This window comes from Equus przewalskii, chromosome 1 (genome assembly GCF_037783145.1).
Source record: "Equus przewalskii isolate Varuska chromosome 1, EquPr2, whole genome shotgun sequence".
Taxonomy (NCBI): Eukaryota; Metazoa; Chordata; class Mammalia; order Perissodactyla; family Equidae; genus Equus; species Equus przewalskii.
This window is the reverse complement of record NC_091831.1, coordinates 154,068,592-154,092,637: the sequence shown is the minus strand read 5'-3', so window position 1 is coordinate 154,092,637 and position 24,046 is coordinate 154,068,592. Positions and strand designations below refer to the sequence as shown.

The window sequence follows — 24,046 nt, the reverse complement described above, 5'->3', positions numbered from 1 at the left end:
TGTGTGTAAAGAGAGTAGAAAGAAAGGAAAAATTCAGGGAGAGTGATGAAAGGAATTAAAAAGGGAGTCAAAACAAAAAAGCTTCAAGGAGAAGGGAAAAGAAGAGAAGACGGAATGAGAAAGGAGAAGAAAGTTTTGATATTCTACTTTTCTTAGATTGGTTTCAGTCCTGAACTTTAATTTTGGTGTGATGGATAGGGGACACCATCCCTGAGAGCCCAGCATTTGTTTCTTCCTCTCAGTGATTGTGTCCTGCTGTCCACGCTTCTCTTTCTGCTGCTGTTTCAGGATCAACTCAGCCTGTGCCATCCGGAGGTTGTTAGAAAGCAGGATGGCAATAGACTAATAAAAATTAGGCAGCCAAATTTTGGTACCCTCTGACTCTTTTTTTTTTCCTAAGTTTCCCTGAAGGTCTGGGTTAGAATAAACTCTCAGTATATTTGCCAACAGACAAGCTTGAGTACCCCCAGCACTGTAACTGAGGCTGGGAAAGTGCAGGCCAGGAAGGGGGAAGGTAGCCAAAATGTGAAAAATTGTGAAAACAAAAAGATTTCCGTACTCCAGTGAGATTCATTCATGAGATTTTAAGTTAAAATACGATCTGGCTTATTGAAATTTAGCAAAATTTTGCAATTGATCCTGGAAAGGGAAAGGCTCTAGCAGACATGGGTTTCTTCTTGGCTCTGTCTTGCCTGGTCAAACCTTTTTCCTGCTCTTTCCCCAGCCAATTACTATGTTGGACATCAGGGGCTTCCTTTCCATAACAAATGTTTTTATTAACATTTTAGGAAATTAACGACGGAAGAAGTTGGGCAGGACCCATACGACGACGTGTAAGTAATGAGGGCGACGGAAGAGTTCAGTATAGGAGTTTCTATGGGAAGAATCTACAGCGATCCAGTAAGGAAGAAAACCTTCATGGTGCAGGACATTATCTCCTCAAGTCTGGGGAGGCTTCTTGGGGAGAAAAAACTTTGGTTTCAGCTCTTCAGACTTCATCATAAGAATCGTGGGGTTGTCAGAGATAACTCACATCTCAAAAAGCAAATCAGTCGTATTTGGGAAAAAGATCCATTCCTGTGCCTGTTCCCCTACCCAGCCTACGTGCCTGTGTGACTGGGGTGGAAAATGTTCAACATAAACTCCTCTTAGGAGAATGTAACAAAAGGGGACTGAAGAAATTCCCCTCCCTTGCAGATCTTTAAATGCTTTATAGGTGTGGCTTGGATTCCACATACTCCATATAAATGTTTTAAACAAGTAAATTAGAGTCTAATTATTCATATGAAAAAATACTTCTTTTGCTTCATAAAAGATTTGTGTTTTAATGGGTTCCATTTAGAATATTTAAAATTAAAATGTGATTTGAGTCCATGAATTTACTTTAGGCAAAACACAGTAGAAATCAATTTATCATGGAAAATGACAATGTAGGGCTGGTTAGGCACAAAAACAACAGAAGATGGCGGAATGAATGAGATTACCAGGGGAAATCTTCTTAGGGCTCCTGTGTTTTCCTGTCCTGAGTTTAGTAATGAAGATGATTTTTCTGCGGGAAGGAGATGATGGAAATACTGAAATTAGAAGTCAAACACAGAACCTTGACCAAATGAACTCAGACCTTGAAAAGGACCTGCAGAGACTAGATGAGACAAATTGCATTCTTCTCAGAAAAACTCAAGAGATAGCAGAAATTATTCAAAGGTCAGGCTTTGCAGTTGGTGAGGGAAGGGCTCCTCACCTGAGAACCCCCTGGGATAGAGAGAAGGTGGGAGGAAGGTTGACTTCTTTGTCGGTGGATCTTGGTGTGTCGTTTAAATTCTGAAACATCAACTGTGGTGCCCTCAAAAGGCTTCATGTATAGACTTTTCCACTAATTTCCACGTTAGGTTGACATTTTATTGCCATTGCATGTGTTAGTCACTCTGGTTCCCTGAGACCTTGACAGTAGCTCCCCAAGCTGGGGCCCTGGCAGCATCCTTAAGGACGGAGTCACACCTGGGTGACTACGTTTCAGTCTGGGAAGAGAGATCACTGTGTTAGTAGGATGAGCCCATGGGAGGGAGGAGTTGAACCACATCATATGTGAGAAGGGGGAAGCCCTGAGGGACCTGGAATTAGAGAGGGCAAAGCTGGTAAGGAGGTGTCTAGAAAAGGAGTGTCTGGCGTATTTTGCGCACAGTCTGCTGCTGTCTTTCCCAGGGGATCATCACAACGTGGTCATTCCTTCTGTGTCTGCAGAAATCACAGCTGTTTAAGAGAGTGCTCTGAGAATGAAGCACTTGGCAAGAGAGCTCGACACCTGGCCTCTGTGCCCAGAGCCTCTGAGTGGGGCCAGAGTGGCCTTTTCCCACTCGATACACTTATCCCCAGATGGTATTTCAGAGGCCCAATTAGGGGGAATATTCAAGAGTAGAGCAGGCTTGTCCACTTTACCTCTTTCTTTCTGCAGGAAAAGAGCAACAAGATTCTAAGCAGGAATGTGGTGGAGCTTCAGAAGAATGTAAGGTGGACCCTGGGTTTTAGGGTCCCAGGATAAGTCCACCCTTGAAAGGATGCTCATTTCTTAGGAATTCCAATGGAGTCATCTGACCTCCTGAACTCCCCAGTCAGAAAGACTGGAGAAGGAGCAGCCAGCAAAATCTGTGTGATCCCTCCCCACTGCCACCTTCTGAATCTCTTAGAAAAAGCTCTGATTAATACCACCGTTTGTTCTCTGGGAATTACAGATCTGTGGTGAGAGAGCTAAAGGGCTGTGGAGGGAGAAAAGATTTGTTCCTCCCTTTCCCAACCACTCTGCCGCATTTTCTCTTCCCTCTCTCCTCATCTTCTTTCCATTACTGTGCCATAGTTTCCATGGGCAATGGGCAAAAGGGCCGGCCAGCTAGCATGGAGTCAGGCGGCTTCCATAGTAGGAAGGAGACACTTTTCCAGCAAGCTTCTATCTGGGATCTGAATTAATTAATCACCATTCTGCAGCCCCGAGACCCCCAAGTCTGCCTCTACCCCAGGTTTTCATGTCCTTGTGCTTTGTTCATGATTTGTGGGATGGTATTTCAAATTTCAGGGATATTGAAGAATGTTGGCCTTGATAAAGGACCCCTAAAGCAGATGTTGGCAGAATTGAAGCTGACTAGAAAAGCAAACATAGAAATTTTCTGGGAGATGTGTCAATTACGGTTTTGGGAGGAACTGCTTTCAAGGACTCACTCAAGCAGGTATGTCTGTGTCTTCATCAGAGGGGAGCCAGTGTCCCTTGTTCCCTCTACTTTACTTCATGGCCTATGGGCATTCATAACATTACTAGTCACAATAGTGGCAGAGATGACCGCAATGGTATCAAAGTGGAGGGAATTGCTCCAGAGACCTCATCATCCTTTAATGAGTAGAACACACATCCTGAATGCCCATCGCAACCTGCCCTTAAGAAGTTTATGATCTAAATGAAGACACATAAATACACATATTCAAGTAGGAAGGGAATATGAACTTCCACAATTATACAAGTATGTGTCAAAAATCTTATTTGACTTTCTATCCATGGCTTATAGGCCAAGGAAGTTTTAATTTTATTTATCTTTTTTCTCTACTAGAAGGTAAACCCAATGAGGGCATGAATTTTTGTCTATGTTGTTCTTTCCTATTTCCCCAGTAGGCACTGTTTTAGGCACATAGTAGATGCTCAATAAAATATTTATGAAATAAATGAATGAATTGGATGCCCATAGACGGCAGAAACTCTATTGGGAAGTTCTCTGCAGATGTATACAGCGAACATGGCAATTTGGCTGAACCCACCATGCCAGAGCCCTACTGCCTTCTGTTTTTCTCAGAAAAAGAGGCATAATGTTTCTCTTACGCCCCCTACGTGATTCAGACAGTAATGTGTGTGCACCGTACAGAAAATGAGAGGGAGAAAGAGGCTGGCAAGCTTGGGATTGGAAGTGGAGGAAGGATGATCGTATGAATCACTAGATGACCAAGGTTTAAATGTCAAGTCTGCCACTGTGTGACTTTTGAACACGTTATGCACTTAACTTCTCCACGCCTCAGTCTCCTCATCTGTAAAATGGGGCTAATAACGTGCCCACCCCAGATTATTATGAGATGTCCTCAATATATCGGAGCCATTATTATCTTGCTCTCTGCCTGTCTAGAGAGAGGCTGATCATTATCCATTTGCCTTCCACAAAAGAATGCTATTAACTCTTTGCCATCACTCGTTGTCTTCATAGACGAGACTCCAAAAGTCAACGGAGTCCTGTGTCAAGCAAGAGAAGGAACTGGGCAAGGTAGAGGCAGTGTCTCCTCCACTGAGGGTCCGTCCAGGGTATAAATGGGAGAGAATCTCAAAGGTCTTTGAAACAGAACAGCTTGAGGCATGGGAGAGGGAGGAGCAAGGACATCTGGCAAATGAATTTCTGATTCACGTGCAGGTGAAGGAAAAGAAAGCTTCTGGTAAAAGTACTGGTCTTACCATTTCGTAAACACTCCTCTACCTCAAATACTCAAATGCTATTGTTGAATCCCAAACCCAAGTGCCCTGATACATCTCCTGATGTTTCACCTGACAGGCATATGACAATCTGGGCAAACAGTTTCCTTTGCTGGAAATTAGACCCTGCCCGTGAGGGATGAGATCACTGCTTTGCAACATGGTTGTTTTCCCTGTGAGTAGGGAGTTGCTAGGTAACCAGCCAAATGTCCAATGCACGACTTAGGGTCCCAGGGAGCAGCCAAGGCTTGGTTCTGGTTTAACTTGTGAGATTTGTTAATTTTCTTTTCTTTCTAGATAGAAAGCGACTACCAATGCATGTATCAGCTCTGTGAAGACCAGGGCCACTACAGAAAGGTACGCTGCCTCTGGGCGAAAGTCAGAGGAGAGGCAGACTTACGCTAAGGTCATGGGTTCCTTGGTTTCCCATTAGGCTCAAATTTGCCACTGGGGAAAAATGCCTGATATACAACAGCAACAACAACAAAATGGATGTATTTGAGGATTTACTTTGTGCCAGCCCCTGGCACATACAATGTTTTTAAGCACTCGACATACAGTATTTTTTTCCATCAATTTGTCCAATAACTATGGAGATGATATTGTTGTGATAAGGAGGACACTGAGGTTTAAAGGAGTTGAGTAACACACTCTGCAAACACAGCTAACAAGCGTCAGAGCTGGGATTTGAATACGAACAAGATCCAAAGAGACAACTATTTTTTTTCACATATATCCATACATATATATTATTTCGTACACATTATATATATTTCGTGTATGTATATATTTCCTATATATTTCATATATGTCTGGTCACTTAATCTCCTAATTTTTTGCTAGAACATCTCTCTACTTGTGTGTACACACTCATGCCTGCACCATTTGGAATATTAAGAGTTCGTCTTAGGAGAATCTTTCATCAATGATATTGTAATGAAATATGTAAAAATTCTTGATTATGACAAATACGTATTATTTTTATTTCCATGGGAAGAAGTACCAGGAAATTCTGATGCAAATGGAAAAGGAAAAGGAGGCACTGTTTCTTGAAAAAGAAGTGTAAGTTTGGAAAAATGACCTCCCTGACGGACTGAAATGACAGCCTTGGGCAGTTTTTGAGGGGCAGAATACTTCTCAGACCAGTGGGTGTCGCTATACATGGCACCCAACAAGTCATGCCTGTCAGCCTCCGCTCCATGTTCTAGACTGAAATGTCTAGAATGTCACTCCATTCTGGACTGAAAAACATCAGCATTCAGGTTTCTCTCTTGCCTTTCTCAGCAATCGGTGTTTAAAAGGTCTTTTTAAAAAGCTTTTTATTTGGGTCCTCAGTTGAGTGTCAATCTTGGAAATTGACTCAGGCTGGGTTCAAACAGGAAGAATCCTAGTAAAAAGAAGCCCAGAGACCCAGAAATGCTTCTGCATACGTGTGTGCTGTCCCCCTTCCCAGGGCGTGGGGGGTCTCCACACTGATTGGAGGCCCCAGTGATGTCCTTTGACATACACTCTGTATCCAAAGACTTGCGTGCCTCAGGACTTGACATATTTTCCTCTGTTTATACTTTTTAATTATATTATGTATTATGTAAAATACATTGTGCACAAATCTTAAGTACATAGCTCCATGAATTTCTGTTCACATGTTAACACCACCGAGACCAAGATACAGAATATTTTGAGTACCTTAGAAGGCTCGCTTGTGCCCTTCTCTCAGTCAATACTCCTTGCAAAGGTAACCACTATTCTGACTTCCATCATTTTTGATTGATTTTGTCTGTTCTTGAACTTTATACAAATTCAGTGTTTTCTCTTTTGTGTCTGGCTTTCACTGAGATTCATCCATGTTGCTGCACGCAGCTGTGGTTTGTCTTTTTCACGGCTGTGTGGTATTCCATTCTATGAATATGGCACGATTTATCTATTTTACTGTTGATAAACATTTTGGTTATTTCCAGTTTCGAACTACTCAAATAAAATTGCTATAAACATTCTTGTGCATGTTTTTTAATGGGCATACATACTCATTTCTCTTGGGTATATACCAAGGACTGGAATTGCTGGCTCATAGGGCATACACATTTTTGTGTTTACTAGATAAAACTGAACAATTTTCCAAAGTTGCTGTACCAATATCTTCTCCCATGAGAAATGTACGTAGGTTCTATTTGCTGTATATCCTTTCACTTGGTATTTATAGATTTTGAATATTAGCCATTCTGGCAGAGGTATAGTGATAGCTAATTTTTATTTTAATAATGTATTTCATTACAGATTACTAATGATGTATATCTTTTTACATGCTTATTGGAAATTTGGATATCATCTTTTGTGACATGTCTTTTGCCTATATTTGAGAGATTGTCAGTCTTTTTTAAATTGATTTATAGGAGTTCCTTATGTTTTTTTGATAAGGTCCTTTGTCAGATATAGGTATTACAGTCTATTCTACGGCTCTCCTTTTTTACTGTCTTAATGGAATCTTTTGATAAGCAATATTTCTTGATTTTAAGGAAATCCAATCCATCAAATTTATCAATTTTTTCTTTTTTACTTAGTGCTTTCTTTAGGTCATAAAACTATTTTCCTGGAATTTTTTTTATTATTATTTTATCTCTTACACTTAGGTTTACACTTGTATAATAGCCAATTGACCCAGCACCATTTATTGAAGAGACCATGTATCTTCAGTGGTGCCCTGTTTTATAAGTCAGGTGACTATATATGTATAAGTCTGTTTCTGGACACTTTATTCTGTACCGTTAGTCCAGGTCTCTATCCTTGTGCCAATACCACACTGTTATAATTACCGTAGCTTTATAATTAATCTGGACATACGGTAGCTTAAGTTTTGTAATTTTTTGTTCTTCTTCAAGAGTATCTTCACTATTCTTAGCCCTTTGAATTTCCATGTAAATTTTTAAACTAGTTTTTCACTTTTTACCAAACAAACTTGAGATTTTTATTGAAATTACATGGAATCTATTGATAAATTTGGAGGCTAATTAATATCTAAACAACATTGAGTTTTCTAAGCCATGAACATCATTATCCCTCCATGTATTTAAATCGTCTTTAATTCTTCACAATAATGTTTTGTAGTTTTCTGTATTGTGTCCTTGTACATCTTTCATCAGATTTATTCCTTGGTATTTGATGTTTTTGATGCTACGGTAAATGAGATGCTTGTTAATTTGGTTTTCTGTTACTGCTAGTACATACATATATAATTGGTTTAAGTATATTGAACTTATATCCATCAATTTTACTAAATTCACTTATTCTAATAATTTGGTCATAGGTTCTTTTAGATTTCTCTCTATGAATAATGATAGTTGTATCTCTTCCTTTTTAATCTTTGTATTTTTTCTTTTTCCTGACTTAGTGCGTTAGCTAAAATATTTAGTACAATACTGGCTAGAGTGGGCATCCTTGACTTTTTACCCAACTTAGCAGGAAAAAGTATTTAATATTTCACCATTAAGTATGGTGTGAGGGTTTTGTGTAGATGCCCTTTATCAGATTAAGAAACTCCCCTTTTATTTTGAGTTTGCTGAGTGCTTATCATGAGCAGGTATTAATTTTATTAAGTGCTTTTTCTATATGTATTGAAAGAATCACATTTTTCCCCTTGGAAATGTACCAGTCTCCCTTCACGTTTAACAGGTCTGGAACTCCGACTTTTACTCCTCAGCATGACTGAGACTCAGCAGGCTCAGCAGGACTCTACATGACTACTCCAATCTTTGCTCAGCTCTTGAGGCATCTTCTGCTTTCTAAGCTTTCTCGGAATCTTGAGCTACGCACACGCAGCTTAGGAGCCAGCGTTGCCTTGAGAGGGAAGTTCATGCAGATATGTGAACTGATTTCCCTATGGTTCCCCCCTCCTCTGGATTTTCCCCTCATTGTCACTCTGACGGGCTTGAACTCCAATCTCTCTCTTAGCCAGTTAGTGCTGCCGCTTGCTCCTTGGACTCTATTCCCCACACCACGAATTGGCAAACGCCCTTGGGGAAAAGCCCGGATGAAAGAGGAGCTCACTTCAGTGTGCTGTACTTCCCTCACTGTCCCCTCGGCTTCTGACTGCATTCTTCAATGCAGTCAAACAGCTGTTTTATGCATTGCGTCCAGTTTTTACAGTTGCTTTTAGAATTTGGCTAGTCTGATAGAAGCTGTTCTATCATGGCCAGAACCAAGAGTCTGGGCCACTTCTCCCTTTCCTCCTCTATTTGATGATTACAAAAAGATATTCCCTTGAAAAGGCTGAGTAAGCTTTTACTGGATCTGAACCTCTGGCAGGAAATAGCTCTAAATTCTGGACAAGAAAACAACACAAATGAACAAACAATCAGAAGGCACTGGAGAGTGAATAAAAGCAGTCAGGAGAGAGTTGACAATTGGAAGAAGGGAATAGGAAGGGGTGATTTCCCCATTTGTATCACTTTTAACCTGAAGGCAGACTAAACTTGGCATGTAAGGGGCAGCTAAAACACCGGGAGAAAACCTGCATCTTTTGGGGCTAAAAAACAGAGGACAGAGTTCAGGGTAGTCAGAGCTACTGGATAAAAAGCAGAAAGCCAGAGATGGAGAGTCTCAAATTTTTTTCTAAACTCTGCCCAAATTACAGGCTGACCTCCAAACTGGGTGTGCTCAGGGCAGTCTGTGAGCAGCCCCATTGAGGATCTCAGACCCGAACTGAGATTTGAACCGCCACCAAGAGACAAATTTTTGCAATTTGAATCCAAAATCAAGGTTATGCCAGGGTTACCCTTCATTGATTATCCTTTCTCTTGAGAATGGACCACATTTTCCTGGTTTTTTGCACGTTGAGCAGTTACAAATTTTAAATATTGAGCATTGTGAATGTTATCAAGAATCTAGGAAAAAATCATAGATGTTGCGTGACTTAGAAGAGCACCTTTCATCAACCCCTCAGATTATGCTACATAATTCTTGGAACTGATCTTTTTCACTTAGAGTCAAAGCCCAGAACAACTCCTCCTCAAGAGGAAAGCCGGGGTCAATTCCGGTGGAGACCATCCAAAGCAACGTGGTATGTCTTCCTTGTCCTAAATTGGAGTTTCCCTCTATCCTTTCCTCCCCTGGCTTCTCTCTCCCTGCTCCCTGCTTCCCCTGCTCCTTTAATAACCCTAGAGTTGGGAAATAATGAGGTCCAGTACCTTGCACCATATCACAGCAGCGAGGAAATGACAGAGCCAGGGCAGCCTGCCTCCTGGGTCTAAGCTCTTAGCCACCCTACCATACTGCCTCTCTGTGAGCACGTGGGCAGGCACAGCTGTGACGGTTATTGCTCCCACAGGAGAAGACCTTCACTAAGAAACAGAAGAGAATCTCTTGGTACAGGTAAGTGGTAGGATCTTAGTTTTCCCCCCTGATTTAGGCCACATTCACTCTGTAGAAGTGAGTGACTTGATAAGGGCATAAGGAATATGAATAAGCACATCCACCAACCAGAAAAGTCAGGCAGCCCCAGATTTCTCCCAACCCTTCCTTCCATCTTTTCTCCACCCCAGAGTTACATAGGACTTGGTGGTTGGAGAAAGTGGCTATTACTGAGAAGTTCAAGATGAAGGCTGCAGGTTGCATTAGACTTTCAATTTCCATTCTTAGGTTCCTTGGTATGGCCCCTTCCTATTTTTCACATCCTGAACATGATAATTTCTGCTATGCTTTTTGCTGAAGAGGATTCAGGGGCATTAATTTTCTTAGGTCTTCTACTGCGGAAAATTTTAGAAACAAATCGTGAATTCCCTGTGCATTTTCCCTTTTTTAATTTTTGAAGCAAGGAGACTAATTCTGAAATGCTCCATGTGGGACTTTAATGAAACGCTATGATTTATGACATTTCAATATAGTTGAAGACTGAAGGTCTCAGACTAGTTTTCAGGGTGGAATTTTCTTGGGTGGACACAAGAAAACACACGCATGTGCGTGCACACACACACACACACACCCACACACCCACTTTTTATTATTTGAGTTGGTCTCTTTTGGTGCTTGATGTTTAGATAAAACCAATCATAATCATTTTGCCTGGATGTTAATGTCAGAGATGGTCCAGTCTTATTTCAAATTGCAGCACTTTTGTCTATAATGGACCTGAAGAGGGCCACTGGTCATGAGACTCACAAGTGTGATGGTCCTGGACATTTTCTGACAACCTCCAAAAGGCCATTCCATATATAGTAACCAGAAAGTCTTCTCCTTTTGCACCTTAATCTTTTCTATAAGGACATCTATTCTGCTGGAGGGCTTACATGTCAGGAGGGCTGTATTCAATTCCTAACCACTACATCAATCTTCTATCACTGATCCCCTGACCTCACCCTTTGTGTCTCCATTCCCCATGTCCCCATCAGTTTTGCCTGAAGAAAGCAATTCACAGTCATTTATGAGTGTGAGGTTCACCTCTCCTTGCTGGATTCTGTCTCTTTCCCCCATGCTAACGATGACTGTCTGTTTCCAGGCATTTCAAGAGTCTTGTCTTCATGGTCATGATCTTCATTAGGCTGCTGGGTTGTGTGCTTTTCCACCTGCAGCACATAAACCCAGACCTTCTTGCGGACGTTCTGCCCATGGTAATGAGCAAGGACACCTTGAAGAGGCCCAGCAATCTCTTATTTCCCTTCCTCACTCTAGAAGTGGAAGAAGTTCTACCACCCTAGTCTAGGATGACCTGGGGGGCTTCAGACCACACCGAGTGAAGAGGGGGGTGTGGCTGTGGCCTCCTGTGGGGTATGGGCGAGCAAGGAATTGGGAGCCTTCACTCAGAGCTGCTACTCTGACCTCTTCATTTCATTCTTTTCCCTTGCTTTCTCTCTGGATTGTCTCTCTTTTAAATAAAAAATATTTTTGACCAAAGTGCATGTGTTGGTCTGTGAATTTGGTCTGTGAGTCCTGGGGCCTCACTAGGCACTCACGGTTTCCAACCCATGCCTTTGAGAAAAGCTGTACTTGAGATAATAAAAACTTCTGCAGCACTTCCATTTTCTGTTCCATATTAAAAAAAATTAAAATTAAAAAAAAATCACGTCTTCATTTGTTAGATTCTGCCCTCACTGTGGGGTGGGCACAAAGGGCATTCAGTTGGGGAACCACTAGGTGCATATAAGTCTTGCTCCCATCTAGTATTTTCACAACACATTATCCCCACCGTAACTCTTTTATTTATATTGTGCTATGCCTTACAGGAGTGGGATGTCCTGCAAAGCTGACCTTTTTCATGTACACAGATAGTTACTATCCTCAGTTGAGAAGAAAATTACCCTACAATTCAAGCACCCTATAAAAGGCAGTGTGTAAAAAAAGGAAGTGCTTTAGATGTAGCCAAACACAATTTTGCACCTACCTACCATTCAAATCCTAAGTCAAATGTCATCTCTCCCATAATGCCACCTCTGATCTCTCCCGACCTGAGACAGCTCCACTGCCTTCTTTGGAATGCCCCTTCTACCTTCTCTCAGCTTCCCTTACCGCCCTGCCCATTTCCACCTGTAGTGTCATTACTGTATGCAGTGGAGGCGGGGGGGGGGGGGGAGGGCGGTGCTTATGACACTTTATTCTGTATCATCCTCCCTGGCCCCTAGCATAGCATCTACACAAAGTAGATACTTAGTAAAAGAGGGAATGATTCCTTGAAGAGTTTTTCTTTCTTTCCCAGGGCTTCTGGACAGTGACAACTGGAACCATGAGACTAGACGCTGTATTGTGAGAGCTCACTGTTTTACAAATAGAGCCAACTGGGCATTGGTGATGGAAAGGGAAGGGAGGTAGAGGGATATGGCACAAAATAATGAGGTCATCTGCCCAGCTGATGGTGTCTATGGGGGAGAGCTTTGCTCCTTTCAAGACCATTCTTGATACAGGTTTTAACTGAATGTCATTTGGACAGCATTGTTGGGGTGGGAGAGATACACTGTGCATTTGCTTTGGCTGCAGACATGAGCCTGTCTCACCTCTTCCTTTTGGGGTCTGGGGGAAAGAAGGTGAATGGTCTCAGAACACGACTCCTAAAAAATGAAAAGACTGATCAACACCGCCCTCTAGTGGCCAAACAAAAGCTCTTTGCGTGTCAGCAGGCTTTCCCCAAAAAGGCAGGGACATGATCAGCAAGTTGAAGCAAGAAAGATGGATCAATTGTCACTCCTGGACAAGTCTCTCTATGAGCTCTAATAAGTCCAATTAGTAGTCATTCATTCATTCATTCAACAAATATTTTTATTGAGCCTCTTCCTTGGGCCAGGCGGTGTTCTAGGCACTGGTATCATAGCAATGAACAAAACAGACAAAAATCTCTGCCCACATTCTAGTGGGTAGAGGCAGAAAATAAAAAATAAATATGGAAATATCAGGTGATATAAAAAATTAGGTGGGGGAGGAGGAAGGGAGTGTCGAGGAGCAGCACTTACAATGCCCGCTTGAGAAGGTGGCGCTGTAACCAAGACCTGAATGAGATGAAGGAGCCACGTGGATACCACGGGCGGGTAGCACGGGGTGGGGATGGCAAGTACACGGCCTTGAGGCTGGAGCGTGCCTGGTGAGTCTGAGGTTACCCTGCTGATTCCCTGCTCACATGTCTGTGATCGTCCCTTTGTTAAACTCACTTCACTGGAATCCTCTGAGTTGAATTCTGCTTCCCGCCGAGACCCTCGCTGATAGACTGTTCACTGGCAGAAGCATTCCTCAGGCTGGAGGGTTTCAGAATTTGGGGCATTCTAAGACTACAGGTATATGCAAAGCAAATGGCTGCAACTGGTGGAGAAATAGATTCACAGAGATCTATTTCCATCTCCGGTCACACAATCTCTCATAAGCTCATGGAACTCCTAGGCTCTCCTCCACTGCCCAGTCCTTTCCTCAGACATCCTAGGCAAACATGGACCCATCCCAATATTCAAGACTGGCTAGGAAATGTCAGCTTGGGGAAATAGGAACTAGGTAGCCCCTCACTCACAGTTAGTGGTCCAGCGGGGATTTGGAACCTTGAAGTGGTGCTGGGAATCCACATTGCAGAAGCACGGTGGTCTTTTCTGTGTCCTCCAAGTAGGAAGCTGGCTCCAGAAGGGCCTGATGGCACCCCTAAGTCTAGGAAGCAGAAGAGGGGTGACCACTGCTTTAAATGAGCAGAGCTGAGCTGAACGTCTGACTTCCAGCGATTGGGAGCTTCCCACCACCCACCCCACGCCCCCCAAATCCATCAGTTTCTGGAAGATTTTAACAAATTAATATAAAGCACACAGCACAACAAAGAGCACATGGTGGATATTCGACCAACATGAGTTTCCTTTCTCTTATATTAGATAAAAGTTTGCCTTCATCTCGTAGTTAATCTTAGTTCTGTCTGGGAAAGTGACACAGCAAAATGACTGTCTCCTTCATATTGTAGTCACTGAAATTGAACAGCCTCTGTTCCCCAAACGAACATCCCCAAGTCCTTTAAGCTGTCACATGACATGGCTTCTAGATCTTGTATTCTCTTAGCCTTCTCTGGACACCTCCCAAGCTGAACAGAACACTGCAGATGAGGTCTGACTGCCAAGTGCAATAGCCTTACTCTCCTTTTATTCAGAACACTCTGCCTTTATTAATGTGTCCTAAGATTTCATCAGCAGTTTGGCAGCTCTATCACCCAAAGATAGGAGCTTGGAGTCAACCAAGATTCCTAACCCTTTTGAACGTGAATTATTCTTACTCTGTATCGCCTCTGTTTTGTATTTGTACAGATTAGAAAATAATACTGAATGAAGGATTTCCCACTTGCTCTGTTAAATTTCATCTTGTTGGTTTGGGCTGCTTCATTTTAGTCTCTTGTAATCATTCAAGACCCTGATTCTATGAAGGAATTCACTAACCATTTAGGGACCAGAGATACCTGGTGGAATAGAAGAGGCTGAATTCTGGATGCAGAGAAGCTTGGGCATGAAATCTCCTTTAGTCTTGCAATAACTGTTGACCCAGGCAGCTAGCTAACCCTTCCTCGAAAGTGGCTAACACACTCTCCCCCGTGAGTGAGTTACAAAGCTGCATATTCTTTCACTATTCTGAAATGGAATTTCTCAGGGTCTGGGAGCTTCAATTCAATTAAATGGATTAGTCACTCTCCTTATATCGTCTCACCTATCTTAAAACTTAATTACCTATTAACTATTTGGACAGTCCTTTTTATCAAGCTAAAGATCAATTTCCTTGATAGAGAAGGCCAATGTGAAATAAGACTCTTATCTATTAACATTACACCCCGTGCCCTCAGGAGTGGCCTATCCCTTTCATCTCTCCTGTTCCAAACACAGAGCTGGGAGGCCTTTCTAAGAAAAAATGCACTTTATAAGACATTTTTGCAAACCCCAGTGTTGTCTTGAAAAAAGCACTGAATAAAGAGTCAAGTCTTATACTCTGGTCCCAGCCTTTTTGTTATTTATCTAGTTTTATTTATTTATTTATTTTATTTTTATTCATTTATTTTTTAAAGATTAGCACCTGAGCTAGCAACTGTTGCCAATCTTCTTTTTTTTTCCTTCTTTTTCTCCCCAAATCCCCCCAGTATATAGTTGTATATTTTAGTCGTGGGTCCTTCTAGTTGTGGCACGTGGGACGCCTCCTGAACGTGGCCTGATGAGCGGTGCCATGTCTGTGCCCAGGATCTGAACCAGCGAAACCCCGGGCCGCCGTAGCGAGCATGCAAACTTAACCTCTGGACCACGGGGCCGGCCCTATTTATCTAGTTTTAAACAACCCACACATCCTGTCCAGGCCTAAGCTTGATTTCTGAGTGCTTTCTAAGATCATTTATGCTTGACGTTCTTTGATTCCATGAACTAGTCCATTCAGGTCCTTGCAGGAGTGAGAAACAGCCTCTTCCAGCCAAGCCCACCAGGCTTCCCCGCTCCTGGGGGTCTTAGCCCTTTCTAGGCCTCTCCTCTTTCCCAGGGATCCCTCTGGAAGCCTGAAGTGCTTCCAGCATCCCTTCTCCTTGTCAGGAGTCTCAGTGGGTGATGCTCCTATGATTCTTATCTTCTTGAGAAGAAACAGTGTTTCTTGAGAGTGAGTTAAGAAGTTTGGTTCAAAGGCTGAGTTCAACAAACATTTACTGAGTTTGTATTCTGTGCCAGGCACTGCACAATGACTGTGCTGGGAATGGGGGAAGAAGGGAGGGGACAGTTCAAGTAATAAGCAGTAAGTCATGCTCTCAAACACTCTCGATTTTGTGGCAGATCTCAGCATCCAACATCAAGGTTAACTCTGAAGCTTCTCTGAAGTGTAAATGCTGACTTAATGGGGGCTCAGAAGGATCAATAGCCACAACATTTATCGATCATCTACTGTATTACAGACACTCTTGGGTACTTCCATATAGTCTCCCTTTCATAGTTTGGTGAACTGCCTGAGATTATCCAGCCAGTAAATGGCAGCACCAGGGCTCGTGGCCACCTCTGGACTTGCCCAGGACACTTGCCTTTCACATATCAGATGTAACAAACACCCTGGAAGTCATCTTCAAATCCAACATTAGTCTGCTAATCAATAGAACTATTGAATCAGTAGTCCTAACCAGTTACTTTTCCATTACGTATTTTCCTCTTTTCTCTATAATTTGTTTAAATTTACTATAGAGATCCAATATCATTCAGTTCAGTGTCTTAAATTTTACTTTGGAGCTTAATTATACCTCTAGTTTAATGATTCCCATTAAAATTAAAAATGCCTTGGATAAATGCTGTCTTGAGGCATTATGGGCCATTCATACCTTAGTGTGAATACACAGTGAGAGAACTGGGTTCTATGGGATTGGGGGCTGAGGGAAAGAGTAAGGCCATTGGCAACTACAGGTGGATGAGGGTGCCGAATGGAGGAAGTAGCAGAGAAGCTGAAGTGATCGTTAGAGTAATGACTTTACCAAGAGCAGCATTGCCTGAAATGGCCCTTGGGGATCCCATGTAAAAGCTTTAGTTCTCACACACAGCCATGTCCCTGTCATGTCATTACAGCTTTTAGTATTGCATAATTGGACTTGGAGGGGACCCAACCCATTCCAGGGGGTGCCATTATCCCCTGCAGTTTGCTCCCCTGCAAAGCCCAGTTGAAACATTCATGGTGGGTCTTTCCCCACACTCCATAGAAACTGATTAGTTAGGATCTAATCAGCTCCTTTGAAATCCTTGCCTTTATGGCATGATCATCTCCCTGTGTGGGTGGCAATTTGAAAGAACAGTATCAGTCGCTTCCTCTGGGAGTGAGTTTGAATCCTAAAGGGCTTTATGGTCCTGAGCTCAAGAGCCGCCAGCTCTGTGGCAGGGACCATGACTGGGCAGGCCCTGCTCCTTCTACTTGCTTGGGCGGGTAGAAGGCTTCCTGCTGCTGTCCTCATGGCTCTCAGATGGCAAAGCTGCCCTGGTGTGTGGTTGTCTACTCTTTGCCAGCAGTCTGTAGGAGGCTGACCCTGTGCTTGGGACTTGGCATTTATTTTTCTTCTGGGAGGTCTGTTGGCAGGTTGGTGGAGCCTCAATCTAACCTGAGACTTTTCAGATCCTGAGTTTTTCAGCCCCACCGAGCTAAGTCACAGAGAAGTGAAAGGAGAAACGGCAGTGACTTTCAGCAGTTATCAGGAGAATGACAGTTCAAGGTGTGGTGAGATGGGGTGGAGGTGAGGGATGGGGCAGCACGGCAGAAGGGGAAAGTTCAAGAGGGTCAGATGGAAAAGGAAATGGATTTCCTGGCATGGATCCTCTGTTTAGCTAGAATTTTCCTCTTGCATATGTAGGCAGTTAGGAGATTCCCCACCTTCCAGGCCAGTTTAACCCAGAACTATATTTGCAGTCAACTTTAAATAAAACCACATGACAGTTTAAACCCTACACAGTTCACAGTCAGCACTGCAGTCTGGAAATAAGAGGTGAATCTGAGATTAGGCGCTGAAAGATCCACCCACCTCGCCAGGCATGGTCTGAGTCAACAAGAGCCTGGAGCCTAGTGTACCAGTGGCTTTCTTTACAAAGGGAAACCTATCCTCTCACCGAAGTCTTGTCCTACTGGGAAGATCATCATTGACCAATCTTACAAGAAAAAATGTCAATTCAACAAATATTCATGTCCCTCTTACCTGCATTACTCGGCTAGGAAAAATAGGCATAACAGGATTGCGTTTTTTATTGTATAATTTCACCTTGAAAGATTTTATAATCTTTTAGCAAGGAAAAAAGAAAGTATTCAGTAACTGTAATGCAAAGAAGAGTGAGGGAAGTACGATTAAGAGGATACAAAGTGTCAAGGAGGCTCAAAGGAAAAAGATTACATCTAGAACACGAAGGAACTAAGGGGAGGTGTCATTGGATATAAATATTGACAGAGAGAGAGGATTTCAACGATGGAGATGGAGGAAGAAGAGCTTTCTAACTGAGGGAAGGCAAGGAAGCACGATCCAGATACTCCCCCGGGCTTTTAAATGAACTAATCTGAACTACCCAGGGAGTGGGTAGAGCTACACTAATCCTTTGACTATTGAAAGAAAATTCTCCTGGAAAAGAAAATTTTAACAGCAGCTTACTTGATTACTAATTGTTCAAGAGACATTATTAATTATTCACTACCATTTGGTATGCAAGAAAGAGTTCAAAATGCATTTAATATACTTTTGCCTCCAATGGATTAGATATTGACAGCATTGAAGAGAAGAGAACATATCAGATAATCCTGAGCGCCTCTGTTGGTTTGCAAACTGGCCCCCATACATGGAGGGCAAGGAGAGACTGAAGGAAGAGACAGACCACCCCAGATTGGTAGGTGGCAGGTTTAATGAGGAAAGGGACTTTTAATGCACAAAGTTTGTCTTGGACGGCTGTAAGACAAGTAGATCTCTTCACTCACCCGCCAGAATCTTAAAATTTTATATAGAGGCCTTCACTGGGTTCAGTTAAGTATGTCATCCAGATGGTCTCAAAAACACCTTACTCTCTTAAGGCTGAAACCTTAAGGCAGCTTCTAATGTGGGGAAGGCAGGTGGAAAGCACATTCTAAGGATGGGGGAGGGGTTTAGGAGCCTCCGATAGCCGGGGGCCAGCTCACAGATCAACTCAGTCACGTCCTCTCAATGACCTCCTCCAAAACCCTCCCAGGTTGAACTTTCTAAATTCTTATACCTTCAAGCCCACTGATTCCCAGAGATACTCAGACCAAAGTGAAACATTATTTAGAAAAGAAAAGAAAAAAGGAAAGAACGTTTTGTGGTCCTGTGAAAGAGGAATCCAGTTATTTCCTTTACACCAGAGTCTTAACCTTAATAAATACATTAGAATCACCTGGGGATATTTAAGAATATTGGTGTCTGGGCCCCAAACCCGGATGTCTTGATTTCATTTAGGGGCAAGGGTATTTTCAAAGAACACCCTCATTCCCCACCTCAGGTAATTCCAATATACAGCTAAAGTTGAGAACCACCTCTCTGAAAGCGTTTAGAGTAAACTCCAGACTATTTATGCAAAGATAAGAGAGAGGTAGGAGAGCTGTTTCCAAATTGGGAAAATAAATGGGAAGAGGCAGGGATAACTATGTGGGAAGACAGAGTTCACCTCAATATGAAGCCACCCTTCCTGATTATTCTTTCTTCATGTTTACTTACAGGTGCTTTGGCATCTCCCAATAGGATCTACATTTGTTCCTACTTTCCTCACACTGATAAGAACAGTCTCTTTAGCATATTGGGTTCTTCTATTCCATGAAGAGAGCATATGATAAGGGTAAAGCAACGACTTACCCCTTTCCAGATATGGGAGGCAGAATAATGCCACCTCAGCCCAACCCCCGGATAGCCACATCCTAGTCTCTGGAAGCTGTAAATATGTACCTTATATGAGACTTTGCAGATATGATTAAGTTAAGGATCTTGAGATGAGGAGACTATCCTGTATTTTCCGAGTGGACCTAGTGTGATCAAAAGGGCGGTTACAAGTGAAATAGGAAAGGAGGAGAGTCAGAATTGGAGGAGCTATGATGACAGATGCAGAGGTTGGAGCGATGGCTTTGGAGATGGAACAGGACCATGAGCCAAGAAACACAGGCACCTTCTAGAAGATGCTAAATGTTTTACACACATTAAGTTAATCCTCACAACAACCCTATTCCATAGGTCCTTTTATTGCTCCATCTTACGGAGGAAGAACCAGAGACTCTGAGGGATAAGATTTGTATTTCTTAGAATCTAAAATGTCATTAATCATAATATGTACCATTATGTCATGTGCCACTAGGAAAAAAAGACTGCTAATTAAACCATGAAATGTTATTAACATGCACCATTTCTAATTCTAGTTTAAAAATCACAAAATAAATGAGATACAATTTTCCATGTGATAACTCTTACATTGGATTGTAGAAAAATCAAACATCAACTCTTTAAAACACATTCTACTTTTAAAAATTTCTCTATGGAGCCCTTAAAGCTGCACTGTCCGGTACACTAGCCACTAGCCGCATAGGCCTGCTCCAAAATGAGATGTGAGGTAGGTGTAAAACACATCAGATTTCAGAGACTTAGCATGATTAAAAAAAAAGTTAAATATCTCCCTAGTAATTTTCTGCACACTGAAGTGACAATATTTTGGAATTATTGGATTAAGTAAGACACAGCATTAAAATCTATTTTAGTTGTTTCCTTTTACCTTTTAACCTGCCTTTTTTTCAGAGGAAAAAGAATGATGTTCACAAAACCTACAAAATTCAGACAGGGTGAGGTGAGTGTGTGTGTTGTTGGAAATAGAAGGAGTCAGGGCAAGATGCCATTTAGGTTTTCATCTTGGAATATGCAATATAAAAAAATTATATTGCAGTAAAGTGTACATAACATAAAGATTACTATTTCAATCATTTTTAAGTGAATAATTCAGTGGTATTAAGTATATTCACAATGTTGTGCAACCATCAACACTATCCATCTCTGGTACTTTTTCATCTTCCCAAACTGAAGCCGTGTACCCATTAAAAACTAACTCCCCATTCTCTCCTCCTCCCAGCCTCTGACAACCATCATTCTACGTTTGTCTCTATGAATTTGACTACTCCAGATAAGTGGACTCACAGAATATATGTCCTTCTGTGACTGGCGTATTTCACTTAGCATAACGTCCTCAAGGTTCATTCATTCCTTTTTAAGGAGGAGTAATACCCCATTCTAGGTATATATCCCGTTTTGTTTATCCATTCATCTGTTCATGAGTGCAATATGTCACTTTGCTCTTGCTATGCTACTTGTAATTGTTCTGCTTTCGATGAAGGGCTTTAGCTTTGACTTATATTCTCTTATAGTGTCTATTTGAAGACTTATGGCAGAGAGGCTCTCAACAGATTCCTTTTAATGAATTGTGCTTCTCGGGGCTGTGTACAAATTTTTAGAAGAAACATGAGCACAAATTCTGTGCCACAATGTGAATACATTTTGACAAGTTAGAAGAAACTTTATTAACTAACAATTTTGGCACCAGGTCATGCAGACAAGATAGTCCTATGGAGATGCTGAATTCTCATGTTGGAATTCAAGACTAGGAACCCAGCGTTATTCCACTGTAATACTAGTCCAGGGCTTCCTGTCTCCAGGCTTGGGATACATACACATTCTACAAGGTTACCTGGCTCTGTTGAATCTGTGCATAGCAAACCAGGAAGGGGGAGGCAAAATCCTTTCCTCCTGCAATATTTCTCCAGCACCCTCTATTGACAAAGCTTAACACTTGGCCAGCTGCCAAATGAAAAATATTTGAGGGGCCAAGATCCATTTTCACAGTGGAGGCAAAAAGGATGAATTTGGAGTTCAGAGTCAATAATCTATAACTGGCATAAAAACTTAGATGAATGACGGGAAAAGACCTGTGCCAGCCACAGAGTGATAGGCAGAGCAATCCTACTCTCACAGACAGGGAGGGAGGGGAGTTTGTTTGGAGTGAAAGATAAAAGATCTAGTGATAGATAAAGGAATATTTGTTTTTTGAAGATCTCCAAAGATGCCTTTGTGACCTGAAATGAATAGAGGAAAACCCTGCCTGCTATAAGCAAAAGTGTTTAATAGTGTTACCTAAGGATCATATGGTCCATCCCTCCTGGCCAGTGGGTGAGACCATATATGTTCTTTCAGCAAATATTTAATGGATACCTACTAAGTACAAGAACTACTCTGGTCACTAAGGAGACAACAGTAAGCAAGGAAGACAAGGTACCTGGCCTTTTGGCCCTTAAAATAAGACAACGAATAAGAAAGAATTAAGACAACAATCTATTAACGTTTATTGACAAGACAATAAACAACAAACAAATTAAAACAGATATGAAAGGTGATAAGCAGGAAACACTCTGGGGGGTGTCATAAAAAGTAACTGGGGAGAAGGTTCGGCTGAACTAGATGGGGTACACTGGAAAGGTTGCTCTGCTGAGGTGACATTCAAACTGAGAACTAAAGGATGAGAAAGAGCTAAGCAAGTGAGGAGCCAAGGGAGAAGCACTCCAAGAAGAGAGAACAGCAAGAGCGAAGGCCTTGAGGAGGGAAACAACTAGCTTTCCTCAGAGTGGTGCTGGGAGGAAAGGAGAGATGCGGAGAGATGAGCTCAGGAGGGAGCAGAGGCATTTCTTGTCAAAAGTCAGAGTACATGAAGGCCAACTCACGTGCCTGCAGCAGGCAGAGGTGTTGACAAGAAAGAAGAGACAGAGAAATCATCTCATTACAATGTCTGTAAACATCCTTGAGATACTTCAGCATAGATGGCATGATATTATGTGTCTGTGCTAGATTAGATTAAACTACAGCCCAGCTTCAGCTGGTATTGCAATCATGAATGCAACTGGCCTGGAGGGTCAGCTAGCATCAAATCAGAAAGCCCGTGCTCTAAAGGCAACAACCACATACACTTCTCTTATCCATCACCCAATCAACACCAGAAGCTTGGGTAATGAAATGAATTTCAAAAATTAGTTTTATCTATAAAATTAATGGCTAGTTAACATATTTGAATGTTAGGAAGTTGGCTCTTACTGGTGAAATTAAGGGTAGGCAATTTTGTGGACCAGCCAAAATATTTTTAATCCACTCCCTATTCATGCACAAACAGAGAGTTTAAGAATCCAGTGAGGCATATAGCCTACACCTCATGTATGGAACCCAAGGCTTGATCCCAAATTGGTTCTGTTTCCAGCCACTGAGGATTGCTAATCCTCAGCCACCTCAAACTTTTTAGTGACTGTAATTTGTTGTTGTTGTTGTTAAAAAGAACCAAAGAGAGTGTGCATGACCAAATTGGCTTATATCCATTTGTAACACACTCCCAAGTGATAAAAAACAGGTAGCAGGCATTTAATGGAGACTAAGTGGAAGAAAGCAACTTTCTCTAAACACAGATGAGGATTCTAGATTTAAAATCTGAACCATGACTAACCGCATGAGAGTGTGCACATTTCCTGCAATTAGCATAGGGTCTCCGATATAAGGGAAAGTCCATCCGAGAACCGGAGGAGTGTGGCACAAGAACCGTAAAGATCTAGATAAGAGGCTCTAACACCCTTTAGACAAGGCTTCCTTCGGGAAGAAAATTGAGACCTGGGAGGGCTGGTCAGAAATGTAGATACATGAAGTGTTCTAGAAGTGTGGACATGTGACTGTGTGTCTTTTCCAACCATTCCCATGAGTCTTCTCTATCTTCCCTGTGTGGCTCCTAGAATTTCCATAGCCTAACCCATTCTTATAAGTTTTTCTACAAGGTGCTTTCAATGATGTTTTATAGTAAATTTTAAAAATTATTTTATTGAGGTCACAACAGTTTATAACATTGTGAAATTTTGGTTGTACATTATTATTTGTCAGTCACCATATATATGTGCCCCTTTACCCCTTTTGCACCCCCCGCCAAGCCCCTTCCTCTCTGGTAACCGCTATTTGTTCTCTTTGTCCATGTATTTATCTTCCACATATGAGTGAAACCATGCAGTGTTTGTCTTTCAATGTCTGGCTTATTTCACTTGACATAATACCCTCAAGGTTTATTTACGTCGTTGTAAATGGGATGATTTTGTCTTTTTTATGGCTGAGTAATAGTCCATTGTATATATATATTACATCTTCTTTATCCATTCATCCGTTGATGGGCAATTGGTTTGCTTCTGCATCTTGGCTATTGTGAATAATGCTGCAATGAACATGGGGGTGCATAAGTCTCTTTGAATTGTTGATTTCAAGTTCTTTGGATAAATATCCAATAGTGGGATAGCTGCATTGTATGGTATTTCTATTTTTAATTTTTTGAGAAGTCTCCATATTTTTTTCCATAGTGGCTGCACCAGTTTGTATTCCCACCAGCAGTGTATGAGGGTTCCCTTTTCTCCACATCCTCTCCAACACTTGTTATTTTTTGTCTTGATAATTATAGCCATTCTGACAGGTGGAAGTTAATGTCACATTGTAGTTTTGATTTGTATTTCCGTAATGATTAGTGATGTTGACCATCTTTTTTATGTGCCTGTTGGCCATCTGTATATCTTCTTTGGAGTAATATCTGTTCATAT

General features: G+C 41.8%; 1 long non-coding RNA gene across 3 annotated transcripts in view; it reads right to left on the bottom strand.

The window, feature by feature from the left end:
* Positions 1–24,046, bottom strand: part of LOC139077327 (uncharacterized) — a 91,526-nt gene that overhangs the window by 42,896 nt on the left and 24,584 nt on the right. For all 3 annotated transcript variants that reach the window (XR_011529729.1, XR_011529732.1, XR_011529731.1), the window contains exon 2: positions 13,470–13,600. This is a non-coding gene — a long non-coding RNA (uncharacterized lncRNA). The remainder of the gene's footprint in view (positions 1–13,469; positions 13,601–24,046) is intronic.